The sequence below is a fragment of the Eublepharis macularius genome, chromosome 6 (assembly GCF_028583425.1).
Source record: "Eublepharis macularius isolate TG4126 chromosome 6, MPM_Emac_v1.0, whole genome shotgun sequence".
Taxonomy (NCBI): domain Eukaryota; kingdom Metazoa; phylum Chordata; class Lepidosauria; order Squamata; family Eublepharidae; genus Eublepharis; species Eublepharis macularius.
In genome coordinates, this window is record NC_072795.1 from 130,901,703 (window position 1) to 130,919,691 (window position 17,989).

The window sequence follows — 17,989 nt, forward strand, 5'->3', positions numbered from 1 at the left end:
GGTGGTATCCGCCTTCCACCTCTCGCAGGAGATCTCACTGCCTGCATTCTTTCCTCAACCTTCCTCTAAGGGGGAAAAGGCCCTCCATTCCCTAGACTTGAAGAGGGCCCTAGCCTATTACCTGGATAGGACGAAGGGATTCCGCACCTGTCCTCACCTGTTTGTATGTTTTGGGGCCAAGGAAAAGGGTAACAGGGCTTCCTCACAGACCCTGTCTAGGTGGATTGTGACGGCCATTAGCAAGGCCTATTCCCTGGCAGGGGTGGCTAGCCCGCTTTGTGTCAGGGCCCACTCCACGCGGTCCCAAGCATCCTCTTCGGCACTCCTCAGGGGGGTGCCCCTGGTTAACATTTGTAAAGCGGCCACATGGTCCTCTGCAGACACCTTTGTCAGGCATTACGCCGTTGATGTCAATGCGGAGCAGGATGTATCTGTGGCCAGGGCTGTCTTACACTCCCTTTTTTCCTGAGGGAGTTTTGGTATGACTTCTTGGCGTACCTGTTGGGTACCCTTGAGTGAAAGTGTGTATATATGTACCTGGGGGTGTGTATATATGTAAATATTGAGTATTTATGTGTCCTTACACAGTATTTTTACATAGATGTATATACGCATATCTATTTATTTTTGATCTTATTTGCTTAATAAAATTGTGTTGGACTTCACCCCCGCCTTCCTTATTGTGTGAAGCTTGGTACACTCCCATGTGTGGAGGCACAGAAGAACGAAGATGAAAACAGGGTTAACATACCTGTAACTTATGTTCATCGAGTTCTTCTGTGCTGACACACAACCCTCCCTCCTACCCCGCTGTGAACTCCAATGCACGATATTGTGAGGGCTGTAACGGAAATTGGTGTTTTTAAGGTGTTATGGCTGAAGTGTGTTGGTCAAGCGGCGGCAAGGGAGAACTGAGGGAAGGGGCCGTTGGTCGCTGGAGGATCACGTGACCGTTTGGGCGGGAAAACGGTCGCTGAGGCGCGCGACAAACGGCCCCTTCGGAGCCATGGAAGCTCTAGAAAATTCTCCGGCGGCTGGCCTGCGCCTGCGCAGTCCCCATGTGTGTCAGCACAGAAGAACTCGATGAACATAAGTTACAGGTATGTTAACCCTGTTTTAGGATATTTCATAATTGCTGAAAGAATCTCCTGGAAATATTTCCCGCAAACTCTTGGAAATGTAACTTTTCGTCCTTTCGTTTTTTCTTTTCAAGTCCGTTTCTTCTTGACTGTAATTTACTCTTTAATGCAGCACGTCCCTATTCTCCGAGAAAACAATCATGAAGTATTTAAATTCCAATTGAGTAGGCCAGGAGTAGACGGAGCCTGCCACTAAAGCCAGAAGGATAATAGGCATTTTGGCCAGAGAACCATTTCAAGCTCCCCCCAGGAAGAGATGCAGCCAGCTTCTCTCTCACATTTTCATCTCCCTAGAAATGTAAATCAAAAAGACAGGGGAGGGGGAGTCGAGCGAGAGAAAATAGATTGAGTTGTGCTAAATTCTCAGACAAGGATCAACCACACAAGAGAACCATTGAATAGCTGTGAAATTTGGATTTGAACCATCGGAAAGCTATTGGGATTCACGTGAACAGGCTATTCTCTGTTTTAGAAACGGCGCGCATGGGCTTGACTGCTGATCTATCCAATTGTTTTCCAGATCTTTGTTTTCAAAAGAAAGGGGAGCTTCGGAGCATGGAAAGATTGCGAAGTTAAGGTTCAGGAATTTACATGGTTCTCAGGCAAATTCTGCTATGAGCGCAAGAGAGAAAAGCAAGAAATAAAGTGGTTTCTTGGAAGAAACTGGCTTGTTGTGAAGTGCCAATCACTGGTTTAGTGGCCCTTATCTACATACCAGTTTTCACCAAGGAATCTGTAATAATTTGCAAACTGATGTCAAGACACCTATTCCAACATTTTGAATGTTCCCCCATCCTATGAAATGGCCTCCCCGCCGGGCACCATCAGAGAACTGGTTGCTTCCTTTTGATTTTTTAACCCCCTCCTGCACCTACATCTTCTGATTTTATTATGAGTTCTTTGTTTTGCTCTTTAATGGTGCTAAATTTTAAATACCGTTCTAAAGGCACGATTATTTGCCGAGAATTGCCTTGATTGAATGCATATTGGAAAGTTTAAATAAATAAACATGTTTCTAAGATACTTAACCGTCTGAATCCTAGAAAAGGCACATTGGCACGATGACATCACTTCTGGATATTTGCTGGAAGTGACGTTGCGCTATCAGTGCCAGACCGCATTTTCGAAAAGAGGGAGAGTGGGAGTCTCCCTTAAATGTTGAAACCAAATTAGTACAAATTACAAAAAATATTTATTGTTGTAGCTGTGGGCCTTAAAATCCTAACCCCATAGCACAGTACATTTCATTGCAGGTTAGACAGGCCGTCATAACAAAACACAAATTGCACAATTCATTTCAGTTGCAGTGAGACAGTCCATCATAACAAAACACAAGTTAATAAAATCTGAAAGAGCTGTACAAATAAATACAATAAAACCCTGGAATAAAATATATTTATAATTTAGCTAAAATTCTTGTGGAAGCTGAAGGGGCAGCTGGGATTAGTCTCTTCCTTATGTTTGTTGATAGAAAGATCAAAGTAGCAAATTAGTACAGAGTTCAGTATAGAAATTGATTACAAATTGTGGTTTGTAGTGAGCCTGTCAAGGAAACTGAGTTGCGCAAGTGGGGAAAGGTCTGTAACAACAACAGAAGAGCTGGCTCCGTACTAGAGCCCAGGTCCCCCAGTGGGGGTGGAGGATCCCCCGCTCCCCCCGTCCCCTCCACCACTCACCTATCTGGCAGGCCCCCCAGGGTGGTGTGACAATGTCATTCCCAGAAGTGATGTCATTGCGCCACTCCGAGAGAGCTCCCACGTTTCATAGTGGGCTGATTTCAGCCCCAAACGGGCTGAATCAGGCCCATTTGGGCTCTAAATCAGCCCACTGCAAAGCGCGGGAGTGCTTCCGTCTTGCACAATGACATTATTTCCCAGGAGGCTCCCCCTGGGAGATTGCCCCCACCCTGGAACACATGCATGCACGAAAACCTTCCCAGTCCAAACGGATCAGCAGCCATCTTGGTAACATCATAAAACTCTTTAAGTTATCAATCAGAATGGGTTATTGAATCAAAACGTTATATAGACGTACACCTTTCCGAAAAGCATAAAGACGTTTTGCCGCCTTACTTGTCTGTCCTGACTTCAGGGAGGAACTTGATCCTGGACAGAACTTACATTGAAAGATCCCGACACCGGCAGATAAATCCTACTCTTCTTGTTTCACATTCTTTGAGTGCCTGTCCAAACCGGCATTTATCTTTAGTCCTACCACAAGTTATGGCTTAGTTGTAAAGCTTAGTCTGTCTTCTGTGACCACATAAAACACTACGGAGTTTGCAGGAAAAGAAAATAAAGAATCCGCTGAGGAGAAGGGAGGGTTTCTATACATGCTCACTGCTGCTGCATAATCCTAAAAAAGGAGGTTGATTTTAAAAAAAAACCTGGGATTATCCACACTATGAAGTGAGCCTCTCATAGGGTTGCCAGACAAGATTGGGAATAATATCGGACCCCAGAGAGAGGGGAAAAGGGTAGCACTTCCATTTTTTCCTATTTGTGTGTGTGCTCCGCACCGGTAGCCTCCAGCTCCTAGCGCAATGACGGAAGTGACATCATTGCACCAACCCCACTTCCGGGGAACCCGGGCTGGCCACTCCCTGGCAGTGCTGCACAGCCACAGAAAACCGGGTACCTGGCCCGGCTAGCCACTTCCCTTGGCCTGGAGTGGTGCCCAGGAGGCTGCGGGGCCCAACTAGGCAGGCAAGCTGCAGAGTAAGGTAGAATTCCCACAATTGGAGGTATGTACAATAAAAAACTTTCAAAACAAATGATCCCTAAAATAGTACTTTTTTGTTTTTTATAAATGCAAAACAGGTGCTAGAATATAAAGTGACAAGTGCTTATGGTAAATACACCATCTAGGGCTGTTAGTCTCCTGCTGGGGGCAAGGGATCCCCCGCTCCCACCATCCAACCCTGCCCTTGCTTACCGGGCTAGTGGGGGGGGTATGCGCTTCCCGGACCGCAGTCCTGGGCTGTGCAGCATGCTCCCGGGACGCGCGGTGTGCTCCTGCGTGCCACAGCAGCCTGATCTGGGCCCAAATCGAGGCCAAATTGGCCTGGATCAGGATCAAACCAGCCTGGATAAGGACGCTGCAGAGCGCAGCAGCACTCCTGCAGTCTACAGGGGCCCGATCCGTCCCTAATCGGCCTGAATTGGCCTGGATCAAGCTGGAATCAGGCTGCTGCAGAGTGCATCAGCGTTCCCACGCTCCGCAGTGGCCCAATCTGGGCCTGATTTGGCCCAGATCAGGTCCAAATTGGCCTGATTCAGGCCCCCTATAGAGTGCAGGAGTGCTCCCAGGATGGGCTGTGGCCTGCATGATGATGTCACTTCCCAGAAGTGATGTCATCACACAGGCCGGGAGCACGCACGTGACCAGTGAAGGGAAGTGCCAGTCCTCCCACCTCCCTCCCATGGACCTGGCAACTCTAACACCATCCTATGTCCAATATCAAAGTGCTCAGATGTCCATTCAAAATACAATCAATACATTAAATACGGAGTACAACACTCTCTCTTGGTACAATAAATATTGAGTAATCATTCTTAAAAGTTTATGGCTGCAAATCGATAATTCCAAAGGCAAAGCAATAAATAGTCTCTCATTTAAAGGTCTCAAGTTCTCTTTTTCTTTTGTAGGCACACCTGAAGCAAAGAGATGGGTGCCATCACTAGAAGACAAACAGGTAAGTTGGCTGGCAACCAAATATTAAATTAATGTTGATATTCTTGTGTTCTCTCCACAGGTCGGAGCGGGGGCCCTTTATTTATTGCTTTGGAATTATCGATTTGCGGCCATGAACTTTTAAGAATGATTACTCAATATTTATTGTACCAAGAAAGACTGTTGTGTTTTGTATTTAATGTATTGATTGTATTTTGAATGGATATATGTGCACTTTGATATTGGACATCGGGTGGTGTATTTATCATAAGCACTTCTCACTTTATATTCTAGCACCTGTTTTGCATTTATAAAAAACAAAAAAATACTATTTTAGGGATCATTTGTTTTAAAAGTTTGTTATTGTATACAAGGCTTTTTTTCAGTTGGAACGCAGTGGAATGGAGTTCCAGCACCTCTTGAAAATGTGGCGCAGAGGGCAATCTAAACTCCCCTCTGTCTGGAGATCAGGGGGTGGGGCCACCGGCCATGTGACCATTTTTGCCGAGGGTGATTTAAACTTTTAAAAACTCCCCCCTTGTTCCAGCTGACCCAAAGTGACGTCATTGTGCGGTCCTGAGTTCCACCACTGAGTTCCACCACCAATTTCCCCAGAAAAAAAGCCCTGATTGTATATAACTCTGGTTGTGGGTGTTCCAACTTACTCTGCAGGAACTTTACCTGGGGGTGCTTCTGTTTTGCTTTTTGGGCAGGCAGTTTGCATGGAGGGGGGCAGCACCAGGTGTCTGGAATTTGGAGAACATTTCCCCAGACAATCCACAAAAATACTGGACTGTCCAGGTGAAAACTGGGCACCTGGTGACCCTAATCTCCCACCGGTTTCCCATATCTCTTGGGATTAGGTTTGCCAACTCTGGGTTGGGAAATGCATGGAGACTTGGGGGTGGAGCTTGGGGAGGGATTTCCGTATCATACAGCCCACCCTCCAAAGCAGCCACTTCCTCCAGCGGAACGGGAGATCTGTTATCATTCTCCAAGATCTCCAGGCACCCCGTGGAGGTTGGCAACCCAATGATTCAGCCTTTGCAGCAATTGTTACCTGGGGTGAGGGATTTTGCCTGGCTGGAGGACTGTATGTTTCTTCTGATCCCGCAGCCCCGAAACAGCTTGCCTGCCTGGTTGTCCAAGGCCTGACCACCTTTTAATTATATCAAGGTAAAAAAGCCAAATTTGCTGTCCGCTTCACTGACTATTCCAGCCTCTGGAACTAGTGTGGAGAGTTTTCCTTAAAGAAAGGGAGGGGAAGCCCGGGGGGAAGCCTCTCCCCCCTTCTACCTTAAACCACAATGTTGGCTTAAGATCCTGGACTTCCCATAGGTAAAAGAAGCAGAAAAGGGATTGGCTGCCTGCAGCAGTTTCACAGTCAGTGGTGCAAATTACTTATGCTTCACTGGGGTTTCTCTCTCTCTTTTTTTCCTGGTGCTAAACCTTAAAGTTTCCCTTGGCTGCATGAAATGTCTGGAAGTTTGTATGTTCTAGAAAAAGAGCGCCGGGTGTCCACATTTCTCTGGTGTCATGTTCTTACGGCACCCCCAGGCTGCTTGTTTGAACTACATGAGCAAATATCAGTGTCGTGCACCTCTGTTGATCTTGGTTTCTGTGATGACAAGGCAGTTAAAGACCTGCATCTGTGTACTTTATGCAGGGGAGGGGAGAGAGGGGATTGGGGCGGGGGGGAATGCTGGCAGGAGGTCCTTGCAGAAGCAAGAACATTAAAATGGGGAGAAGCCCCAAAACATGTAAACAGAAGTGCTGGCTGGGAACATATCCTTCTGCATCCAATTCATGCTTTCTAATATGAAGCACCGCACATCAGTAAATAACTCATAGAGGCTGCAACACCCATGAGCACTTGGTGGTAGAGAGTGCCCTCAAGTCATAGCTGACTTACGGAGACCCCTGGTGGGGTTTTCAAGGCAAGCGACTAACGGAAGTGGTTTGTCGTTGCCTGCTTCTGCAGCCCTGGTTTTCGTTGGAGGTCTCCCATCCAATTACTAACCAAGGCGGACCCTGCTTAGCTTCTGAGCTCTGACAAGATCAGGCCCACCTGGGCTATCCGGGTCAGGACCCCACATGGGAATAAACCCTAATGAACACAGTGGGGCATTTCTGAGTAATTCAATTGACAGGCTTGTTTGGGGGAAAATGCTTTTTCAAATGCCTGTTGTTATTTTGAGACAGGTCGCTGTGGTTCAACAGAAACCTTTCAAAAACAAAATCCAACGGGAGACTGCTGAATTGGAATTCATATGCAAATTTGACTCTGTCAAGCGGGGACTGAATAGAGACTATGAATGGTTATCACATTACCACAGGTAACAGATTCTCTTTACAGAGGCGTGATCTGGGGGAGCCCAGTGACGCCTGGTGTGGGCTTTCGGGGACCACAGTTCTCTTTGTCAGATGCAACTGGCAGGGAGAGCTGTGGTTACCGAAGGCTTATACTACATAGGAATTGGATACCTTCACTGCTACAAACTGACTGCACACCAAAAAGGAGATGTTTACATTTCCAAGCAAAGGAATGTTTTGATTGCCTCTATGCTAATTGCATTCTGTCTTCTTGTGATTTATGCCCCCTTCCCTCTCTTTCCCCCTCCTCTTCTGTATCTGCCCAGTTTTGATCAGGCATCTGATGAAGAGAACTTGATTCTCGAAAGCTTATGCTATAATAATTAAAATTGGTTAGTCTTAAAGGTGCTACTGGACTCTTTTTGATTTTGCTACTACAGACTAACACGGCTAACTCCTCTGGATCTATGGACATAGCAACGTGGTTGTCATATTTTTATATTATGAATGATAGCCAGGGTGCCGAACTGTGCCACTGTTATTCATATTTTGTACGAGGTTGCCAGTTTTTTTCCTGACAGACCGTCTTGTTCCTTTAACAGATAAAGCTGGACAAGCTGAAATAGGATGAATTCTCCTTGCAGTTACTTTGCAGGGATTCCAGTCACGTTGCTTTTAAAACCTTTGTAAGTGGGTTATTGAAATAAACGGTGGTGCTTTCTTTCATAGGAATAGGGACAGAAAATTTATTGTCCTTCTTGTCTCAATTTATCTGAAGAAGAAATCTGTTTTGAAATAGTATGGCTAGTGAATTCCTGTTATAATTATACATGCTATTTGGATTGTCTCTCCACACAGGACAGCTGACAGGTGAAGAACTCATGTCGGAAGATGCAATATTAGCCGGGAAGTATAGTTTAAAAAGACAGAGCCGGCAGCAGGGCAAAGGCTTTGCTATGCACTGGAGATGTGTGTAGGAGCTGTGAAATGCCAGAAGGGAAACCTCAGCCCATTCTAACCTCTCCAGGTCCAAGCCTGGCTCTGGAAGGCAGCTCCAGCCTATTTCCATTATTCGCTGACCTCTGGTTATGATCCCACACAGTTTTAGACAGGAGATGGGAAACTGACAGAGCCTTCGGGGAGGTGAAGATGAAATTAATAAACCCTCTGAGGAGCAATCACCATCAGCACTGTCTTTTAACACTATGCTTCCTGGCTAACATTGTGTCTCCTTACACTCGATGAACACGAGTTGAGGCGTCTTGTGTGGATAGACTCTAAACTAATAGTATATAGGTCTCATTACAAGAGATGTGATATATGAGTTGAGTTGGAGGTTTCCCCAACCCAACTTACATTTCACGTCTGACCGGAACTCACCTTCAAGAGGGGGGCGGGTTGGCTGTACAGCATGGCAAAGTGGCTTCATCCTTCCCTCTCATACCAACCAACCAACTAAACCCTGTAGGGCCAACAGTCTGGGCATAGAGGTAAAGGCCTTCCCCTGATGTTCCCTTCTGGTACTGGGTTTGAAAGATTTACTGCCTCTAGACCTGGTGGCACCCTTTAGTCACCATGGCTAGTTGATGGTCCTCTCCTCCAAGAATCTAGTCCCCTTTGAAGACCCCCTATACTCATGGCCATCGCTGCACCCACTGGCAGTGAATTCCACCAGTTAAACACTGCCAGTATGATCTGGGTCCAGAGGCACCTTAAAGACCAACTAGATTGCCAGGGGATGGGCTTCTCAGAGTCAGAATGACAAACGGTCTTTAAGGTGCAACTGGCCCCAAATCTTGCTGTTCTGCTACAGATCAATAGAGTTACCCACCTGAAACTTACTGCCAGTAGTAAGTTGTTATCCGCCCTGAGCCCTCTCACGGGGAGGGCGGAATACAAATTTGAAACAAATAAAATAAATAAATAGTTACAATTACGGCTACAAGCATAGCTGGCTTTAAAATGGAATTAGGCATATTCATGGAAGAGGTGTCCACCAACGGCCATCACCTTCGACTCAAACCCGTTTTCAATCTCTGTCTTTTTCTGTTCTTATTTCTTCCAGTGCTCCATTCAAGCAAGAATTGTCATTAGGATGGTCTGCTAAAGTTTTTTTTATAAGACAAAGGACAAATGAAAATAATTCCAGAAAGGAAGCTGCATTAGTCTGTTATAGCAAAATTTAGCAGGAGTCCAGAGGCACCATAAAGGTTAATAAAATGCCAACCATAGAGAGGGAGAAATTCCTAGAATTCTTAAAGCTCTTCAGACTAGATCTTTTTACCTGACCTGGACTTTTCCTTCAGTTCCCTGCCATTCTTCCAGCTTCTCAATCAAGCTATATCAAGACCTTTTATTTTCTACAGAAAGACACGCCTTCTGGAAAGCATTCAGCTGTGAAAGCCAGGTGTCATTCAGTATTTACTCTGCTTTACTGTACATCATAGCTGTAGTAATTTGATCTTTGCTTGGCTCACTCCCAAAGTACGACATGACTCACCTGCCCATGAAGCATAGGAAGGCAAATTTTGCAAATTCTTAGAAGTATTCCCACAGCATGCATGGGAATACTGAATAGGAACGGCCCAGTTATGAAACAGATTTATTGAAATGTTATATATGTTAGAAAATGCTTGATTTTAAGAATATAATATTTTCATGCTGCAATTGTGAATCAATTAGTTGGACTAATATTTCCTAAATATAAATATTTTTAAAATGTCCTAAATATAAAATATTTTAAAAATTATATATATATAATATATATAATTTTATTATATTATATTATATTATATTATATTATATTATATTATATTATATTATATTATATTATATTATATATATAATATATATATTATGTTATATATATTATATTATATTATATTATATTATATTATATTATATTATATTATATTATATTATATTATATTATATTATATTATAAATATATATATTTCTTATCATACAGTTACACATACCACGCACTTCATTAACATACGAATTCTACATGGGATTTCGTTTTTCTTATGTTTTGTATTGGTTTTTGCAAGCTGGAATTTTTTAAAAAATCAGGAGAAATGTAAACATATAAACATTTCTCCTGATTTTTTAGAAATTCCAGCTTGCAAAAATCAATACAAAACATGAGAAACACGAAATCCCATGTAGAACTCATATGTTAATGAAGTACACGGTATGTGTAATTGAATGATAAGGAAGTCATGAGCTGAGTTTAATGGCGCAATCCTTAGGAGAGTTACTCCAGTCTAAGCCCGTTGAAACCATTGAGCTTAGACGGGAGTAATTCTGTTTTAAGATTGCACTGTAAATGCTCATGCCTTACTCATTCCACCATGCAAATAGGTAAGATCAGCACCTGCCCGTTCTCTTTTTTAATATGAATTTTATTAAAGATTTTTTAAAAACAATACAAAAATTGAAAAAGAGAAAAATAAGAAGGGAAAAAAGAACACAATTATAAAGCAATAGAAAGGACTAAGTTCCAATTTTCTCTGTGACAGAGACATATACATTTACACGTTGCAAACTCACTTTAAGATTACAATAAGCAAAATACATCTCCTTTCCCTATAACTTTTTTTTTGCCTCTTACAGCGCAATCCTATGGCCGGCCCCAACGCCGACGCGGCTGCACTGATGGTGTGGTGGCGCCGCCGGGCCGGATCCTGTGCCAGCGAAGTGTGGCCGCAGCGGCGCCCGCAGCGGCGCAGAGATGCAAATTCGGAGAACCAGAAAGTGTTGTGGGCGGGTCTGATGCACGGCCGCCGCCAGGCGCAGCCAAAGGGCGCTGTTCCTGACAAGCGTCAGGGGGAGGGGCCAGGAAAGGCGCAGCCTATGGGCAGCACGCGATCCCGGCCAGGCCCCAGAGCAGCAGGCAAACCGCGCCCATGCCGGCAGACTGCCTCGGCTCGTGTGTCGGGCGGGGCTCGCAGTCAGGAAGGAGAGGGGTGGGCGTAGTCTGAGAAGCCTTTCCCCCGTTTGCCCAATGTAGCACCAAGTCCGTGGCGGCCGCGTCCAGAGAGGTTGGCATGGGACTGGCAGGCGCCCTGCCATGAGGAATCCAGGGCAGCAGCCAGTCTCTGGCAGCAGGGGACAGCCCCCAAGTGGCGCCGAAGGGGAGGGCTGGCCTGAGGCCGCCACCAAGAGGCAGACACAGCGGGCCTGCCCCCTCGTCCCCATCCCAAGGCAAAGAACACAGACACCCATTGCACAGAAATCAGCCTTTATTATTATATCACCCCCCCAGCAGACGTGAGGAAGGGGAGGCGTGTAGGAGAGCCGCCTGTGCAGCAAAACACCCCACCCCACCCCCAAGGCGGCAGCGGCGGTCACCGGCGAGGCCGGCGGCCGGACCCCCTTGGCCGTCCACGGGCCCGGCCTCTCGCACGCAACTGGGCCCGAGGGAGGGGTGCCTCTGGGGCGGGTGGAGCCGCTGCAGCGGGTGGGGCCGGAGGGTCGAGGATGGCGACGAGCCGCCCGAGCAGGGCTTCGGCACGGACTTGAGAGGCACGGACCCCTTCCCCCACTTCCAGTACCGCAGCCATGAACTCCCGGCCGCGGTTGTTCGCCTCCTCCCATGCAGCGTGCACCTCTAACCGCTCCCTCTCGATCGCCGCCCACATTGCGGCTAGTGTCGGGGGAAGCCGCTGGGCAGGGCGGGGGCCGCGAGCCCGTGCGCCTGGAAGGACCCCCTCCATGGGCCCCTCCCCCTCAGAGGCGGAGCCAGGTCCCTCCCGCACACGGCCCATGGCACCCGGGGGCGGGGGGGCTGGAGGGGATGGTGCTGCAGGCTGGGACAGCTCCTCGAGCGGCTCTGTCGATGAGGTGTCCTGAACCGGCGGAGTCCCAGGGCCACCTTCACCCTCCACCGACACAGGGAAGCCGAGCGACTGCAGGAGAGCCGCTCCGGCAGCAGAGGTCCTCCGGGAGGGTGGCAGCTCGCGCAGCTGGGCAATCACCTCCCCGCCTATCTCCAGGCGCATGGTCCCTGCTGGAGCGAGACATGGGTGGGAAGAGGCCCCAGGGAGGGAAGAGCAGCGGCCCAACATGGGCTGCCACAGGCCACCGAGCCGGGCCAAGCACAGCCATTCCAGCTGCGGCCGCAGCCCCTCGTCTTGAGACCGGTCGGCGCCATGAGGGGCCTTGGATGTGTGGCCGAGGCCGGCGGCCGAGCCGGTCCCTGGCCCCACCAGCAGCAGGGCCACAGATACATACCGTGCTCCGGATCCATGCCCCCCGACGGGCCCGGTTGAGGCTCCTCGTCGCTGGCAGCAGGGGCTTGCTGTGGCGGTGGAAGGGCTGCCGGTTCCTGGGCCCCGCTCTCTGCCAGGGGGGGCACAGACTCCGCTGCCTCTGCCTCCGCCTGGCTTGGGTCTGGACCCTCAGGGGCCGTGCCTACTCACGGGAGAGGCCCTGTCACACATGTGCCACGATCCATACGTCCCCCCCTCGCCTCCCTGAACCCACAAATACTAACCGGGCAGGACCTCAACGCCCAGGCCGCCCACCACCGCCTCCGGGATGACCGCTCGCATGACTGCCTCTGGGCCTGGGAGCCCCTCGTCAAGGGCCCGCTCATAAGGAACCCCCTGAGACATGAGGAGGCGCACTCGTTTGCGCGCGGGCCCGAAAGAATCATTCCAGCGCTTCATTGCCGAGTGAGCAGTGCGGGGCGTGTTGCCCACAGCCGAGACCCTGTCAGCTGCCATCTGCCAGAATGCCCGTCGTCGAGACCGGGACGAGGCGCCCCTGTGCGTGCTCAGGGCGACCTCCGCATTCTCCACCACGAGCCCAAAAAGCAGCACCCTCTCGGCCTCCGTCCAGTTTGCCTGGCGCTGGCTTCCGCCGCCACTAGTGCTGTCAGCAGACATGGGGGTAGTGCCCGCTGGAATGTCCGGTCCCCGAGATAAGTGGTGGGAACCAGCCACCTAGTCATGTGCTCACCCATCCCCTCGGCAAGATGGAGGAGGGCACAGGGGGTGCAGGACCGGGAAGGGTGGCTGGGACGGCCCATGCAGCGGACAGAGGACCTGCTCCTGAGCACCACTTGCAACGGGCCGCTGAGACCGGTAGGCCTGCTGCTTCCAGGTGCGTGGGGGGGGGGGGGGTTCAGGGTGCTGGAACTCAACCTGCGTTCCTTCCAGGCAGGACCTCGATCATCCCCGCCTGGTGCCCGCCACTGCCGCCGCGGCTCCCAGCCATCCGGACCAGCCACCTCCTGCCAACCGTGTTTGTCCGAGCGGCCCTCAGGCGGCGCCGCCTCAGACGCCGCCGCCGGTTGCAGGCCAGGGTGCCATCCCTGCTCCTGGGCGACATGACTTGCCTGGACCGCTTCCGCCTGGACAGGGCAGCCATACAGGCTCTGTGCGAGGAGCTCGCGCCCGCCCTTCAGGGGCAAGCTGCGGCTCCCCGGGGCATCCCCGTCCTCCAGAGGGTCCTGCTGTCCCTCCGCTACCTTGCGACCGGCTCCTTCCAGGGAGTCATGGCTGAGGCCTTGGAGGTCTCCCAGTCATCCGCCAGCCGCTGCCTGCATGCCTTCCTGGACGCCCTAGTTGGTCGGATCCGCGAGCACATCCACTTTCCCACCTCAGAGGCAGAGTTGGCACCCATCCGGGCTGGCTTCTCCTCCTTTGCAGGCTTCCCCAATGTGATTGGAGCAGTCGACTGCACGCATGTGGCCATATGCGCTCCCAGAGAGGAGCCGCAGGTCTACAGGAATCGGCACCGGTTCTACAGTATCAACGTCCAGGCAGCCTGTGACCACCAGGGGATCTTCACGGACCTCGTTGCCAAGTTCCCGGGAAGCGTCCACGACGCACAGATCTTCACCACCTCCGGCCTGAACAGGCTCCTGTCATCATGGCCTGAGGGGAGAGGCTGGCTCCTAGGTCAGGAGTTGGTGGGGGAGCTGTGAGGGGACGGGGATGGGAAGGGAGATCCTAACTCCGCCTCCCCTTGCAGGTGACCGTGGCTATCCATTGCTGCCTTACCTCCTGACGCCATACCCTGCGGATGAGCCCGCCGACAGAGCCAACTACAACCAGGCCCACCGGCGCACGAGGATGGTGATCGAACGTGCTTTCGGTCAGCTGAAAATGCGCTTCAGATGCCTCCATCACACGGGCGGCCGCCTGGCCATGCAGCCGTTCACCGTCGCCAAGCTTGTGGCTGCCTGTGTCATGCTGCACAATATTGCCGTGCGCCAGCAGCTCCCCTTGCCAGCCACAGAGGGCCCAGGCGAGGACCCCTGGCTGCCGCCCGCCGGTCACCTTTCTCCTGATGCCCCTGCAGAGCCCCAGGATCATGACCGAGCTGTGCGAGACAGGGTCGTGGAGCACCTGTGGCATGCTGTGCGCTGAGGGCCATGCCTGGCCATGGGGGGCTCGGCCGGCCAAACACTCGCCCTTTACGCCCCTATGGTGTCCCAGGCGGCCCCTCCGAGTCCCCGCTCCCTCAACCCCTGCATGTAGAGAGCATGGGAAAGCCGCCCCGGCCAGCAGCCACCGCCCCCCATGGACGGGCTGCACGGGAAAAGCGGTTAACGAACTTGGCTTTATTCCCAATCAATTCCAGGGCCGCATCAGGCGCCCAGAGAGCAGCTTGCCAACCCAGAACCCCGGCCTCAGCAGCCAGGAGGGTGAGGGCTAGGTAGCGCGTTGGAGCAGGGGGAGGCCAGCGGCCCCGCTACGGCATCCCCGTTACAGAGCAGGGGCCCGGCTGGGGTCCAAGATGCCTGTGCCTGGGATGGCATATCGGCAGCTGCCCGGCCGTCTGCGGGGACGGGCTCCAGCTTCGGCCGCTTCCTGCCAGGCCCCTCCACTGGGTCACCCTCTGGGTCTTCAGTGGGTGGCGGGTAGCGGGGTGGAGACCAGGCGGTGAAGCCCCTCCCAAGTTCCTCCCCATCTGGCGAGGGGCTCCGGGCGGGCGCCGCTGTGGGGGCAAGAGGTGGGGGATGGGAGCGTCAGGGCCCCAGTGGGCTCTGGGGTTGTCGTTGCGGCCGCAGGCCGCCCCACCCCACATGCCCGTGCCCCTCCTGTTGGCAAGACTCACATGGTGCCGCTGCCCGCGCCTGCTGGAATGCCCCGTGAACCCGGTCCATGGCAGCCATCCACCTGTCATTGATGGTCCCTGCAGAGGGGGGAGAGAGGGAGAGGGGGCACCCGTTGGTGGCAGCCCGGCATCTGCTGCAAGCACCTGCAACCTGCGCCTCGACGGAAGTGGCTGGGACGCCTCCGGGCCCTTACGGCCTGCCCTCTGTGGCAGCGGAGGAGGCCCCCTGGATGGCGCCGAGGACCCCGACTTACTGCGCGCGGGGCCCGCAGCCACCTCCTCTTCCAGGAGGTCATGCTCCACCTCGCACAGCGCCGTGTCTAGCCACGCTCGTATGAGGTGGGCCTCCTCCGCACGGCCAGGGAAGAGCTCCTCCAGGTAAACTGGCCGCGCAGTCATCGCACCCTCATCTGCCAGGAGGTCATTCCCGGCTGCCTTGGCAATGAGCTGGGCCCCGAGCCTGGCCGCCCACTGCTCCCGCCACCCGTCGCCCTCCATGCAGCCGGGACCGCTGTGGGTATAGTGTTTCTGTGCTGCCCACCGAACTACACCGCCCGCCGGCATGACCTTGGAGGGTCTGAGATGTAACAATTCCCTATCTTCTGTCTGGCAGCTGCATAGTTCATGGATAGGTTCAGCACAGGCCCCCCCGTCTCAGACCTGTGGGTTGGAGGGGAGGGGGGCCGCGGTGGTTGGCTTCCTATGGCCCCAGGGCCCTCTTCCCTTGCGAGGATGCTGTGCTGCTCAGGTGCATCCTTGCGGGACGCGAACCCTTGGGCCTGGCTGTACGTTGCGCCGTGGGACTGGGAATAAAGCTCATCTACACATGGACCCGTGTCTGCCTGCGATACTTTGGTGAACTGCCAGCCATATCCTGCCCTGGCACCATGAGCACATGACCAGGCCCGCGGTGACAGCGCATCCCTTCCAAGGGGGGGGGGGGCTTAGGATGCACAAGGACTGGCCAGGGGCCGCTCTGGCATGTCTTCCATATTGACCTAACGCACCTGCCCTGCCTGGCATGCCGCCCTGAGCTGGGGCAGTCACGCAACCTGCCATTGGGGGGCCCTCCCGGGGCCTGGGGTGGCCACCCAGCCTGCATGGCCCGGCCGGGGAAGGGGCACGCTGTGGCAGCCAGCCGGGGGGCCTTGGGCTCCCGCATTTTAGCCACTTTGCGCAGCTGATGCGCTCTTCCACTGCCCCTGTGGGCGGGGCCAGTGGCCTTCCCTGCAGGATTGGCGGGGCTGGCAGCCTCGGAGTGGTTCCCCCCCCCGGCAGGGCAACGCGAGCGGCCACAATTGCTGAACGCAGGAGACGGCGCCGAGCCAGGGCGGAGCCACGTGCAGCCTCGGACACACCCCACCCCTCCCAACAACCATGGCCTGTTGGCGTGGGAGGCTGGCAACTGCTCCACGGGATTGGATGCGAGGCAGGACGCCCTGGGGTGGAAGGTGTTGGAATGACCAATGGGGCTGCTGCAGACGCCCGAGGGGCTGGACCCACTCTGGGAGGCGGCCGCTCATGGGACTGTGTTGCTGGGGCTGCGGCTGCGATGGGGGCGACCCTCCCCAGGCGCGCGAGACCTCCTGCCCGGGATATGGCATCCGCCTGCCACCACCCTGGATTCTCCATTGGTGGGGGCTAGGGTTCCAGCGAGTGGACCGTTTGCCCTGCCATCTCCCGCCCCCTTGCAGCGGCAGCTCGCACCACCCTCTCCCTGGCTTATCGGGTGCCAGCTACTCTCCCCACCGGGGATTGATCCCCCTCCCCGCTCACATGCCCCGCCCCAACCCTCTACCTGGCCATAGATGCAGGGGGGTTAGCCGTGTTAGCCTGTGGTAGCGAATTCAAAAAGGGTCCCGTAGCACCTTTACAACTATCCAATTTTATTGTGGCATAGGCTTCTGAGAATCAAGTTCTCTTCGGCAGATGGGTGGTACAGACACTGGTCAAATACAGAGGAGGAGGGGGGGAGGAGGAGGGAGGGAGGGGGCGGGGAGGCAAGACGGGGTGTGTCGGATACATTTGTGGCAATGTGCAGGTGGGGAGATGTGACGGGAGTGTTGGGGGAGGGGCGGAGGACGAAGTCAGACTCGCAGACACAGAAGACAGTTGTTGTACATCTCGTTTTATTGCACTGGAAAGAGCGGGCTTGCATTTAGGCTGGCGAGGGAGCCGGAGCATTCCACACAGCCCTCCTTCCCGCTCGGAGGGGCGGGGCTGGGATGCAGGCCGCGGCGCGACGGTGCTTCCTGGGCTGCAGCCAACCGTCCGTCAGAGATGTTTGGGGAGGGCGGGGCGCGGGGGAGCAGCCATGCCCTGGACGTGCCTGTGGGGGAAAAAGACACGTGTGGGCTTTGCCTCGTTCCACTGGCAAGGCAAGCCCCACACTCCGCCATCCGGGGGGGTTGCACATGGTCGAGGGCAGCAGCTGATGCCTGACGGTCTGGCGAGGATGCACTCAGCCTTGGGAAGCCTTTACCTTTATGGGAGGGAATGAGCTGGTCACAACAAACACCTGGCCACATGTGGTTTTCGAGGCGCCTGCCTCTGAGGCAGCCAGGGGCGGCCATGGTTGCCCCCCACCCCTGCTGGGCCTCACCCAAAGCGGCAAGTGAGCGGGTGGGTTCAGGTGAATGGGCGGTTTGCACTAATCTGCGGAATGCCCCCCCCCACCTCCTCCTCACCTGTCAGCGCTCCGTCGGTCATCACCAGGTGGGAGCGCCAGAGTCAGGGCACCTGCAAGGAAACGGGAGAGCATGCGGTTAATTTGCAAAGTGTCATTCCCTTCTGCC